Source organism: Oncorhynchus tshawytscha, linkage group LG05 (genome assembly GCF_018296145.1).
Source record: "Oncorhynchus tshawytscha isolate Ot180627B linkage group LG05, Otsh_v2.0, whole genome shotgun sequence".
Lineage (NCBI taxonomy): Eukaryota > Metazoa > Chordata > Actinopteri > Salmoniformes > Salmonidae > Oncorhynchus > Oncorhynchus tshawytscha.
Genome location: NC_056433.1, coordinates 43,081,537 through 43,094,420, shown reverse-complemented (window position 1 = coordinate 43,094,420; position 12,884 = coordinate 43,081,537). Strand labels below are relative to the sequence as shown.

The window sequence follows — 12,884 nt, the reverse complement described above, 5'->3', positions numbered from 1 at the left end:
ATCATTACACTATTGTCTTTCTAAATTATTCAACCTCTTCACACTCCTTGTCATTCAGGCCTAATTTAAATTCAATTGTGAAGTAAGGTGCACAATTATCTCCCATTCATCCATTTGTCATTCATTCAGTGAGGAGAGAGAGACGCATTAACGCATGGCTGGGTACCAAGGTCCTACAGCACATTGTCTTGGTGGATTAAGTTAGGAATAGGTGTGAAATACTTTTCTGTTTGTGATTTCAAAATTGACAAATGAGCAGTGTAAAATACAAACATTTAGGAAAAGTCAGGGAAGGAGCAGGACATAGATTTTTTGGGGGGCATACATTTTTTATTTACAAAATCAAATGTCAGTGGCCTATGGCGGTTCTAGTGTTAAATATCATCAGAAGATGTGGTCTGGAGAATTTTTTTTTTTTTAGTGCAATTCCCCTTTAATTGAGCATTTAGAAGAGGGGAATGTGTTTGTAAAACAATGGCCATCAACTGATACAAATAATTATAATATTTTTCTGTTATTTAAGCCAACTTTTCAGGTGACATTTAATTAAGGGGAAATAATTTGTGTACACAAGATGCATACGGTTGTCATTAGCATCACTAACTGGCTACAGGAGGACGATGACATTCTGAAGGATCAGGTTTATAGGGGGGTCCGCTCTACAGCGTGCTCTCTCTCATAGAGGGGGAGAGTGGGAAGTTGACTGTTTTATGGTCGGTTATAAAATACGCTGCCCCTATGCTCTGTAGTGTTCGAGATTGGAATGTAAACTTTGGAACACAGAGAGACCCTTGAACATCAAAAGTTTGAATAATTAAACAATATTTCTATTTTTGAGAATGTGGGAGTGGTCTGTGGACACTTAAGGGACAGTCATGTCAAGTGTGTTTTATTTGGTGATCTCATGAGGGACAGGAAACACACATAACTGTATCTCTTAAATTGTACATTTCTCAGGTGTCAGGTTTACATCTAAATATTGTGAAACGTGATTGTGTGATTAAACATTAAACCATTTGTGAAAAGATGTAATGTGAGGTTAACCTTCTACATGAGACTATGGATTTTCATATAAAGATTAACTAGTCAGTGGCCACACCCCCGTGAGCCCAGACATCACAGTAGGTGTCATAGAACCACCCCTTCATCCACAAAGTATAAAACCCACTTCCTACAAAATGTAAGTCAGAGAATGCCAGGATGGAGATCCACACATTGGAATGGCTACAATTCTATTGGCCACGGAGACCATACAGCGTGTAGTTTTGGCTACACGTCTGTAAATGGTTCAACTCTGAGACTATCGATGACTGCAGAATAAGAGCAAATCTTAGACGTACAATTACTAGTCTGCAGCTGGAAGTCTAGTACGAGAATACCGACAACCGCGGAAGCATCTATTCTATGCAACAACCATCTGTAGGCCTGACATATCCATTACAACAGACACTATCCACAGCCGCGGAGTAAGATACAACCACAAATATTAAAATATCTGAAGAGTTATGTTCGGGAAATCTCAACATTTGGTGCTATGACTTCCTAGTTAATTAACGTTTACATGATTAGTTTAATCACTTAATAATTAAATCTAGAGAACTGATTTGATATAAATCAGTCTTCACATTTAATGATAGTCCGGACACGACAAAGGGCTCATAGTGATGTCTGGAATCGAATAAATGGAATAGCATCAAGCACATCAAACATCTGGAAACCAAGTGTTTTACTCCATTGCCATATTCCATTCCAGCCATTACAATGAGTCAATCCTCCTATAGCTCCTCCCACTAGCCTCCTCTGATTTCCAGGTATAGGGAAGGTAAACGCTACTGCAGTTACTTACCAGTATGCAATCTTCTTAAGATTCTGAGCTACAGAATGCAGACAGCACAAGAAAACACAGAATACAACTCACAATGATTTATTCTGAGTCTCAAGACTCTATCCAAAGGTCACATCCACTCTATGAATTGTTAAAAAGAAGGCATATCCTGGCATATATTAACTTTATATCCAGATAGATGAATACAGTGCCCAACTAAATGTGTTCAAGACTTGGCTGTCAGGCATAAAGTAAAGTGAAAAAAATATACTTTACCATGTAAAAAATTACTTTTAATTCCACACATTTTGCGAGTGATTTGCAAACAACATCTTCAAAATCAAGCCACTGTAGTATCATCCACATCCTTCCATGTTAGAAATTGAGTTCACATAAATGTCAGAACAAAAGATAAGGTACAGACAGCATAGTTTGTGCTGGTTGCATTTACAGCACCCTTTAACAAAGGAATAAACAGCATAGACTGGAAATTGGCTTTAAGGAGAAAAGTGTTGTCTTGTGATGGGTCATTCGTGAATGAAGTGCTCTCTTTGAACAGATCTTTTTAGTTTTGCAGCTAAATTAACTTCATAAACAAACATGGAAAATGTGTTATCCTGTATTGCTTACTTGCTATGATCTAAAAACAAAGCCATAGACAAATGTGTTCCAACCATGAGATGGGACACTTAGAAAGTATATGATCATTCAAAACAGAAACAGCTTGGATTCACACTATCCCTAAGTAGTAGGTCACTGTCCTGGCTGTTTTATCCTATCGAATATATTCAATTGTAACTATAAATAAATGTTACAATACATTGTTTGACTAACCCTATTGCTCTTGACAGATATGTGACATTATCCTGAATAGAATTTGCTGGGAAATGATCTAATAACATATTAATGATTTGTTATAGGGATTAAGCATATAGGTTGTAAGGATGATTACAATTATAAGATGTCAGTCATGAGATGAGACCAAGCAAGAGTTGGAGTACTGTGGCTTTTTTCTGCCTCAAAACACTAACAAGATTATAGATATAATATGATATGAACTGTGATATTAGTTGTTCATTTCCAACATTTTCTGAGGGCTATACTGTTGTTTGCCAAACTCTCCAACTAAAGCAAATACTCAGTTTCTCTACATAAGAAAAAAAAACAGACTACCCATGTGTTTCAGATCAACACAGCTGCTTGAGTATTACATTATGGAATATTTAACTGGTCCTTAATGCCATATGTTATGTTTGGAGAGGGCCTTTGTTACACAACCAATAACTGTAGAATGAACGTGAATCTCTGAATCAACTGGCTATATCTATCTGACGAAGATGTTAAAATTGGGATTTGTTATGCAGACTAAAAGATGACCATGACATGATAGGTCTAGTATAACCATCATCAACTGAAAATTCAGTTGTGTTACTTTCTTGCTAAGGGACTATTATTCTTACAGATATTATTACTGTAGGTCCTAGCCTATAATATATCAAGACAAAAGGAGATGATTGTGGACTACAGGAAAAAGAGGACCGAGCACGCCCCCATTCTCATCGACAGGGCTGTAGTGGAGCAGGTTGAGAGTTTCAAGTTCCTTGGTGTCCACATCACCAACAAACTAACATGGTCCAAGCACACCAAGACAGTCGTGAAGAGGGCACGACAAAACCTATTCCTCCTCAGGAGACTGATAAGATTTGGCATGGATCCTCAGATCCTCAAAAGATTCTACAGCTGCACCATCAAGAGCATCCCTGCCTGGTATGGCAACTGCTCGGTCTCCAACCGCAAAGCACTACAGAGGGTGGTGCGTACGGCCCAGTACATTACCTCGACTATCCGGTGCTCCCACACATTGACTCTGTACCAGTACTCCCCTTTGTATAGTCTCGCTATTGTTATTTTACTGCTGCTCTTTAATTTCTTGTTACTTTTATTTCTTATTCGCATTTTTTATTTTTTTTTAACTGCATTGTTGGTTAGGGGTAAGTAAGCATTTCACCTGTTGATTTCGGTGCATGTAACTAATAACATTTTATTTGATTTTGATTTGATCTCTTTCCCAGTTTCACTGTCTCAAAATCAATCAATTGCATGTGGGTAGAGCTCTCTTGAGGTAAAATTAACCTCTGCCATGAGCTATGTGTAATGAACTCTGTATTTGCTTGATAGGGCTTAATTTAGGACCATATAAAAAGTCACAAATTAACTATATTGGGTGAGCAAAGCTTATATTCCCAAAATAATTTGACATCAGGTTCCTATGTCTCCCATACTACTGTTTCCAGTCACCTGGACATACTTGGCATAATTGTTTGAGGTTAGAGAAATCCCTAATACCTGTGCCGTCCCTACCCTAAAACCTGATCCCAACCCTTACCTTAATCATAACAATTACCTAACCCTAACCTTAACCCTGAACTTAACCATGTTTGCAGAGCTGGTTAATGATACTTTGAATTGAAGGATCCTGGGCGTGAAATGAGTTCTTGTCATATTGGTCGTTTCCTCAAGCCCAGGTACTGTTCCAGAACTAGACTAGATAAAGATGTTATACTGAATTGCCATGTAGATTACTGGTATACACCCTTACATACAAATCGAATGCATTTATGTTAGAAGGAACCAATCATCTTACCTGCAAATGTCCCTGGTACATATTGAGCTCAAAGTCAGTTGCTGATTCTCCGACGATGGATTTGGAGGTTACTTTTAGGCTTGCAATACAGACACACTAGGCTACACTGGAAGTGTTCATATGTGCAAAGAGTTCTGGAAAAAGAGGCGGAACGTTTCAAATGCACCCTCTAGTTGAGGCGTTGAAGGTTTCGCGAAAGGAAAGGAACTGTCCTTGTTTTAGGTGCTGAAACGCAAGAGTTCTTGCCATGTATTTTTTGCCGGTGTTTTAACTGAGGTAGCCCGCCGCGATAAGTGCGCTACCAGACCCCACTTCAACGCGAAGCGCCCAACAATCTTCACTGCGCTGCAAAAAGCTTCAGTGTCCTCGGCTTCAAATGGACAACAATTCCGTCAGTCAAGTAAAATCCCCCTTGTTATGTCTTCATTGTGCACACGAAGGCTCTCCCCCTCTCGACTGTCGCTTAGTAATTGTTTTGACGATTCTCGGTTGATTCTCTTCTTATAATGCACTCATCACTCCTGCTTGCCAACTCCCTTCATAAGGCTTCCTCAAAGATCGTCTATTATATTGACAAGATATTCGAGTGACTGCTCTAACAATGGAAATACATGTCAACAAAGATGGTGGGCAGGTGGGAATAGGCGAGATCAGGATGGGACATTCTAGCCAATGAGAGGGCAGATACTCGTGTGACCAACAGGTCATACAGATAGAGGACTCATCTTTTTATCTGTGCCATTATAGTGTCTATAACAGCATGGGCAGTGCCATCGAGGCTGTCTCCATTTGAAAGTAGTAAGTGTTCTTCTTCTTCATTGGCTGATTGCTCCCAATGCAAAGGACTTCCCACCCAGTTGACTACTTTAAAATGGTGGAAGCCCTCAATGGCAATGTCCATGGAAAAATAGGTTATATCCATGATGAGTCCTCTATCATTATGACAACAGGTACAATAGGGTAAGTTGCAGAAACGCCACAAGCGTCCACTTATATCAGTGCATTTGTAACAACCTAACCATTAGGAAACTTTTATTTCACCACATAAGGGGTAGCCTTGGGGCGGCAGGGTAGCCTAGTGGTTATAGCGTTGGACTAGAAACCGAAAGGTTGCAAGGTTCATATCCCCGAGCTGACAAGGTACAAATCTGTCATTCTGCCCTTGAACAGGCAGTTAACCCACTGTTCCTAGGCCATCATTGAAAATAAGAATTTGTTCTTAACTGACTTGCCTAGTTAAATAAATAAGGTAAAATAAATAAGGCTCACATAGAAAATTTGCAATTTCATTTTTTGTTGACCAAATTCAACACTCTCATTGGCCTCCATACAAAATTGCTCATTTCATGGGCTTATTTTAGTGGACAGAAATTTGGGCGGAGTAAAACATCTAGCTTTGTCTCTTTGTCTCTGCCTTCCTCCCCTGGGTGCTGCTGGAGCTCCTCCTGGACATACATGCTCTAAAGGAGGCAAAGGTTGAAATTGGGGGCAATTTGAAACTTGTTTTAGGCGGGGTGCTGCAGACATTAATGTTACTGTTAAAGGCTAATTTTTCAACATTTACTTTGTCTATATTTTCAGGTTTATATGAAGCCTAATAATAACCATTTTCCATCTTACTGCAGCTGAAAACCACTGACTGCACTGCAATTGACCTACACAAACTGGTTCAGAGTACCCTTAGTGCCAGTCAGTGCTATCATGCAAGCAACAAGTTCTCACAGCCTCATGTCAAAATTGGACGTTCATCCATGTTTCTCAAATGTAACAATTTGAAGTTTTTCCAAATGTAAAATGTTGACGTGTTTATGGTTAAGTTCAGGCATTAACTCTGAATTTTCAAGGTTTGGTTTAAGTTAAGGCATTAACTTCAAATTCTTAAGGTTAGGCATTAACTCTGAATGGTTAAGGTAAGGATTAAGGTTTGGGATAGGCTTAAAACAAAGATATCAATAAAAACGTTATATCGCTGGATTCGACCTTCCAACCTTAATTTAGAATAACGGGACGCCCATCCGCCATCCCCATCCACAACCCCCTAACAAAACCGAAACCGACTTGAAGGTAACTGCGCTCACTGATGCCACTAGTGGCCAGGCTGCATGCACTCACAACCAAATCTGGTATCAGGCTAGGTTCAGAGATATTTAAAGATACAAGTTGCATCACACATTTCAACATGTTGAAGTCATATTGGATACTCTAGAAACCTTTTTGTCACAATCATGTTAGGCTGATAACTATTTTCCTGGCAAACATGTTTCTGCTAAGGTGCAAGTTTAGCTCCTTCCTGTTTATTGATATGAAACAGATCTCCTTTGATGCCAACCCTCCAAAACATGAACACTGAATAAGGTATGTAATGTATTAGCATCAACCCCACAAAATCACAGCCCCACTCGGGAGGGTATTATGATGATAATAATAATATTAATAATGTATATGCAAACTTCATGTAAACAAGTGATGCAAAGGTTGATTGGGATGACAACCTTGAGTCTATACAGTGCATTTGGAAAGTACTTTTTCCACATTTTGTTACGTAACATCCTTATTCTAAAATGTTCTAAATAAAACATTTTCCTCATCAATCTACACACAATACCCTATAATGAATGATTTAAAACAGTTTTTTGTTATTCACATAAAAAACAGAAATATGTTATTTACAGTACATACAGTAAGTTTTCAGACCCTTTGCTATGAGACTCGAAATTGAGCTCAGGTGCGTCCTGTTTCCGTTGATATTCCTTGAAATGTTTCTACAACTTGATTGGAGTCCACCTGTGGTAAATTTAATTGATTGGAAATTATTTGGAAAAGCACACACCTGTCTATATAAGGTCCCACAGTTAACAGTGCATGTCAGAGCAAAAACCAAGCCATGAGGTCGAAAGAATTGTATGTAGAGCTTCGAGACAGGATTGTGTCAAGGCAGAGATCTGGGGAAGGGTACCAAAAAAATGTCTGCTGCATTTTTATTTATTTCACCTTTATTTATCCAGGTAGGCTAGTTGAGAACAAGTTCTCATTTGCAACTGCAACCTGGCCAAGATAAAGCATAGCAGTTCGACATATACAACAACACAGAGTTACACATGGAATAAACAAAACATAGTCAATAATACAGTAGAAAAAAAAGAAAACAAAAAGTCTATATACAGTGAGTGCAAATGAGGTAAGATAAGGGAGTTAAGGCAATAAATAGGCCATGGTGGCGAAGTAATTACAATATAGCAATTAAACACTGGAATGGTAGATGTGCAGAAGTTGAATGAGCAAGTAGAGATACTGGAGTGCAAAGGTGCAAGATAAATAAATAAATACAGTATGGGATGAGGTAGTTGGATGGGCTGTTTACAGATTGGCTATGTACAGGTGCAATGATCTGTGAGCTGCTCGGACAGCTTGTGCTTAAAGCTAGTGAGGGAGATATGAGTCTCCAGCTTCAGTGATTTTTGCAGTTCATTCCAGTCATTGGCAGCAGAGAACTGGAAGGAAAGGCGGCCAATGGATGAATTGTCTTTGGGAGTGACCAGTAAGATATACCTGCTGGAGCGCGTGCTATGAGTGGGTGCTGCATTGAAGTTCCTTAAGAACACAGTGGCCTCCATCATGGCTCTTGCTGCCACAAACTGCAATTTACCTTACACATTTTGCCGACTTGCTTGTTCTATGTGTGTGCGGTGAATTGCTTTAACATTCTGCTCCAGGCTCGGGCTCGGGCTGGGGACGAGGTCCATTCCTCAGGAGTGGTGCGCCAGTGAGCTGATAGTCCCTCTACTGGGCATAGTACCCCTCCCAGGAAGCGTAGCAGGAGCCACCGCAGGCAGAGCCCATCTGCTGCCAGTCCTGTATGGGGGCAAGAGTCGGACCGCTGGGACCATCTTGAACAGAGGGCGCATGCCCTGCGTCAGGAGGTTATTAGCTTTGATTGTGACGACAGCTGTTCCCTGTTGGCCAGTGATAGGCTGTTCCTGGGGTACGACGCTGGCACTGTTCACCACCATGAGTGGAGCTACCAGGCTGACAGGCCATCAGAAGCCGGCAGCGGTGCTTCATCTCCCCCAGTGGCTCAAGAGGCTATGAGGAGCCTACTGACCCGGGTAGTAGCCACTGCACTGGACATCAAACTGGTGGACAGTGATGAATCTCCATTTGTCCCCATCTCTGCTGAGTTCCGGGAGGCCTTGCGGAGTCACTCGGCCTCCGGGAGTACCCGACCATGGACACCATGATTTTGGCCCAGGGGATGATGACATTCTGGAGCAGACCAATAAGGTTCATAGGGACCGGGAGACCCTGAGACAGTTTATGCTGCTTCCTCAGGCCCCGGGTCAAAGGCAGACGAACTGTCGCCACCGACCTGTACCCGAACGACAGTGGGATCCCTCTCCTGCCCCATCACATCGTGCTGTGGGACAACAGCGGGAATGGGCACAGCGTGCAGTGGAGCAACAACCTGTGAACCATCACCGCCATAAGGACGTGCCTGGGGGACTCAGGCGCTCGGGCGCCAGAGGAGAGGTGGGCCCTGGAAGGACCCCTGACACACCCTTCCCCACCCTTCCCCCGCTACTCCTGGTCTCAAATGGCAAAGTGGGAGGAGGGTGTGGAGTCCCCCTGGGAGTTGTACACAATGATAGAGGGGTACCAGCGTGCTTCAGGGGCCTTCGTGTCACCACGGTGGCCGACACCCTGAAGAAGAAAACCATGCGTCTGGAGATCCCCTCATGAGACATCAGAACGACTAGGTGGGTTCTATCGATTCTGGACCTCCGCAACCTCAATGGGTACCTGAAGGTGCTGAGGTTCCACATGCTGTCCCCAGCCTGCGTGTTGCAGGCCATGTCCAGGGACCAGTGGTTTGTGACACTGGACCTGAGAGATGTGTACTTCCATGTTCCTGTTCACCCAGCTCATTGGCAGTACTTCCAATTCGCTTTCGAAGGGATGGCTTATCAATTCATGGTTCTTCCCTTCGTCCTCTCCTTGGCACCCCGCACTTTCACAGTGCATGGACGCTGTCCTGTCACCTCTCATGTCCCAATGATTGTTGATCCTCAATTACCTGGATGATTGGCTGATTTGTGCCCCGACCAGGACCCAGGTCCTGTCAGACAGAGACATGCTCCTGACCCACATCGGCGGGCTGGGCATTACTATAAATAACAAGAAGAGTCATCTGATGCCCACCCAGAGGGTGGCCTTCATTGGCATGGAACTGGACTCAGTCCTCATGAGAGCAAGCCTGTAGACCAGAAGGGTTCAGGTGATCTTATCTTGCCTCAACCACTTTCGGCAGGGGTGGGTGGTATCTGCCCTGACCTGCCAACTCCTGCAAGGCTTGCTGACGGTGGCTTCGTTGCTGGTTCCCCTGGGCCTGCTCCATCTCCGGCCTCTTCAAAGGTGGTTCAGCTCTCACCAGCTCCACCTAAAACACCACCGTCACTGCCAGCTGTGGGTGACCGCACAGTGCCTCAGGGCATTGTTGAGGTGGAGCTGTCACTCCTTTCTCTCAGGTGGGGTGGTGATGCTGAGGATGTGCCGCCGGGAGCTGGTCAGCACAGACGCCTCCCAGATCGGCTGGGGGGGGGGGTGTCACCAAGGGCAGGTCGGCCAGCGGCTACCCCCTTGGAGCGGAAGGCACATCAATACACTAGAGCTCCGAGCTGTACTGCTGGCCATGCGGTCTTTCCTTCCACATCTGAAGAGAAGACATGTCCTAGTGAGAATGGACAACATCACAGTGGTGGCATACATCAACCATCAGGGTGGACTGAGGTCCCACCGGCTCCATCTTATGGCACGGGGGCTCCTTCTCTGGGCTCAGGGACGTCTAGCATCTTTACGCAGAGCGCACGTACCTGGCATCCTGAATGTGGCAGCGAATATGCTCTTGAGGGAGGGCCCACCACCTTGGAACTGGAGCCTACATCCCCAGGGGGTGCAGCACCTGTGGGACAGGTTCGGGAGGGTGCAGGTGGACCTGTTTGCCTCCCTGGACAATGCACACTGCCCCCTGAGGTACTCCATGTTGGAGCCACCAGGGCCTCTGGGCTTGGATCCCCTGGCTCACGATTGGCCAGGGTTGGAGCTTTACACATTCCCTCCCTTTTCCCCTGATCCAGGCTGTGCTGGACAGGACCAGGATGTCGGAGCATTGTCTGCTGCTGGTGGCCCCATACTGGCCCAGGCGACCCTGGTTCAGCCTTCTCCTGTCCCTGTTGTCTGGGACACCTTGGCAACTACCCCTGGTGTCTCAGGCTGGGGGAACTCTGTGGCATCCGAGACCGCACCGCCTCAGTCTGTGGGCTTGGCTGCTGAACGGAAACCAACAGTCCATGTTAGGACTACAGGAGGGTGTAAGGGCATGTACAGCATGTAGAGCGCAAGGGCACCAGCTACCAGTTGCGCTGGCGGTTTTTCTGCTCTTGGTGCACTGCTATTGAGGTTGTTCTTTAGTTATGCAGGGTGCAGTATGTCCTCCAATACCTGCAGTCTCGCTTGGATCAGGGCTTGGCAGCCTCTATACTGAGATGGTTATATCTTCCTGCCATGTGGGGTGGATTGACAGGCCAGAGGGGCGACATCCCTTGGTCTCCAGGTTTATGAAGAGAGTTTGTCGCTTGCGTCCAGCTAGGACCAGCTCAACGGCGAGCTTGGATCTGGATGTGGTCTTGGCAGCTTTGGCAAAGCCGCTTTTTGAACCCTTGCAATCGGCATCCCTGAAACACCTCTCTATGAAGGTGGCTTTCTTGGTAGCGATTACTTCCATGAACCTCGCATAACCGTATCTGTCTCTCTGTACCAACCCTTCATTCCTCCCGAAGGTTCTGTCAGACAGGCATGTGAACATCCCTTTTATCCTGTCTGCTTACGAACCCCCGGCAGTGGCGGGGGAGTCTGAGCCTCCCTCCGGCATGCTGTTCCCTGTGCGGGCACTGGCTGCCTATGTGGAGTAGACACAGTCAGTGAGAACAACAGACCAGTTTTTTGTCTGCTATGGTGAGAGAGTCCTGGGGGCTGGGCTATCAAACCAGAGGCTCTCTCACTGGATCGTGGACACGATTACGACAGCATACCGCCTGGCTGGCAGGCTAGTGCTGGGATCTGTGGTGGCACATTCAACACGAGGAGTGGCTGCGTCCTGGGCTCTACTGAGAGGAGTGCCCCTCGCTGATATCTGTGCTGCCCTTCCTCTTGCGCCTTTGCTAGGTACTATAGGGTAATGTGGCACCTCCCTCTGCAGTTGGTTTAGCGGTCCTGGGTGCTGCCTCCCTGACTGTGCCAGGACACCCCGCCTGCGTCTTGGCCCCGTGCTGGGACTTCGCCACTTGCTGGCCAGGTCTCTCTACTGTAGCACTGACTAAATCTGGTACGGGCATACCAATATATTGGAGTGATCCAGTATAGTGAAACATAACGAAGGTTACGTATGTATATGGATCACTCCAATCTATATGGATCACTCCAATCTTCTACGGTGCTAGAGGCGCCTCAGAAATTATGTAGAAAACATGTGTCACGGCCATGGGGTCTATATATGGGAGCGGACCCAGCCATGACACAGGTAACTCCTCAACTCGGATGTATCCCTCTGCCACGGAGTGATACCAATAGCTCACATAACCGTGGTTACATACGTAATCTACATTCTCAGGTCTGACTCCCCAAAATAAGTAACAAATGACATGAAAAAACATACACAATAGCACATTTGGTTAAGGGATCGTAAAACGGCAACCATCTCCTTCAGCGCCATTCTTCAGCAGTAGGATCCATTGCTAAAGGGCTAGCTAGCTAGATACATGCAATCCATTCAGAATGACACTATTGGGCCTGACATCTCTGACAAAATAAACAGTCCCCGCAATTTTGTACATTATTGTCGTCGGCACACAAACTCCACTCGTTGCACAAACAAAAGCAGAAGGTCAGAGGATTTCTATCCATCAACACACTCCTATGATCTGTTTTTTGATGGATGGGAAATAGCTCTCACCTTGAACTCTGTTCCCATCTCACCCCATCCCCCTTGTATGCTTTAACGCCAGACTTCTTTTTGTTAGTGGAGTGGCATGATAATGTTACGGATGTCCCTCCAACGTTTATCTAACATAGACATTCAAACCTGAGTGAGAGCTTTCTGGAGAGTGTACGAGAAAATGAGGGTTTTGACAAATAAACCATTCAGAAGATGGATGAGATTAAAGGTTGTGGTTTCCTTGTAAGTCCTCAAGGATAAATGAGGAGACCTTAGTTTTGAGGTTATATGTAAAAAATGAACTAATTAAAAACAGACCCAGGCTTTCATCATAACGATGTAAACAAAGTATACATACTGCAAATTGGATTTGATTGATTTGGATTTTCCTTGTTATATAAAACACACAAATAGGAAGAACATTGTAA

General features: G+C 44.5%; 1 pseudogene; it reads left to right on the top strand.

Annotated features, from left to right (window-relative positions):
- The first annotated feature begins 9,287 nt into the window (after window positions 1-9,287).
- LOC112251527 lies at window positions 9,288-11,434 on the top strand (annotated as a pseudogene).
- Window positions 11,435-12,884: the final 1,450 nt, after the last annotated feature.